This window comes from Pavona decussata, unplaced genomic scaffold (assembly GCF_977016875.1).
Source record: "Pavona decussata unplaced genomic scaffold, jaPavDecu1.1 SCAFFOLD_26, whole genome shotgun sequence".
In the NCBI taxonomy this organism is placed as follows: Eukaryota; Metazoa; Cnidaria; class Anthozoa; order Scleractinia; family Agariciidae; genus Pavona; species Pavona decussata.
In genome coordinates, this window is record NW_028145449.1 from 3,284,526 (window position 1) to 3,285,688 (window position 1,163).

General features: G+C 38.8%; 1 pseudogene; it reads right to left on the reverse strand.

The window, feature by feature from the left end:
• On the reverse strand, positions 1–919 carry LOC146485567 (melanocyte-stimulating hormone receptor-like; annotated as a pseudogene).
• Between the last annotated feature and the right edge of the window lie 244 nt (positions 920–1,163).

Here is a 1,163-nt window from a genome sequence, read left to right on the forward strand (position 1 = left end):
TTAATTCTCGTAGATGCGGAATATCTTTTTGACTGTGCTTTTTATAATTTGACGAATTTCTCGATATCGCCAGCAGTAAACAACAAGATTTAACGACGAATTAAGAAGAACGAAAATTAATGTAACGTGAAAAGCCAACCAAAAAGAAATTCGAGAACTATCCGTTATAAACAATATTGTAGAGCATGAATTCGGAAGATAACATGCGACAAAAATTACGTAGAAATGCACCGCGCTGAAAGTGGCTTTTTTCTCACGGAATAGTTCCATTGCTTGCGCATTTTGCTGCTGAAGTTGACTGCGGATTTGATTCTGATGATATCTTAGCACTCTATAAATATGAATGTACGCTACTGTTGTAAAGAGAATTCCAACGAATCCACAAATAACAATTACAATGGCGCTTTTACTAGTAACAGCAACGGAAAGGGAAGCGGTGACTCCACTTGAGATCCATATTGATACCAAGGCTATTATGACGCGCCTTTGAAGTGACAAGTTCCTGGTATCGTAAGTGAAGTGTTATGGCGAGGAGTCTATCGACAGCAATAGCGGTTACATTCAGAAATGATGCGCCAGCGACAAGAAACAAAGAGAAATAACAAACAGTTGAAATTGTTGGACAGAGTAAGGCAAAGTTATGTCCTCCATTAGCCGCTATCCTCAACACAATTGCGTACATTAATTGAGCGAACATTCCCACGGCAAGATCAGAGACAGCAAGACTCAGGAACAACTTCTTTATATTTGCGGGCATCGATGAGGCTTTCAATAGGGCACGAATAGCAAGAATATTTCCAAACGTTGCCACGGGAGAAAAAATAAAGTGCAATACACACAATGAGAGCAAGGTAGTCCTGTGAAACTGAACAAGGTCTCCAAGTCCCTCCAAATAGTAACTGCAGAACTCTTCGGCCATGGTGAACTTTATGATTCAGATCCGGCGATATATGATATCTGTTTGTAGCTCTAATGTGAGTTAGAATTACCAATCGACAGCTGTAAGATAACTGCCTGAAATAAGGAATTATCACAACTAATACTGCGTTTCGAATAAAATGACGTTAATTGAGCACGCCGTTCTTACTCGTTTAATCTCTGGCTTTTATATTTTTATGCAAATACCTCAAATATTCTGAGGGTTAGTAAGAAAAAATGGAAAA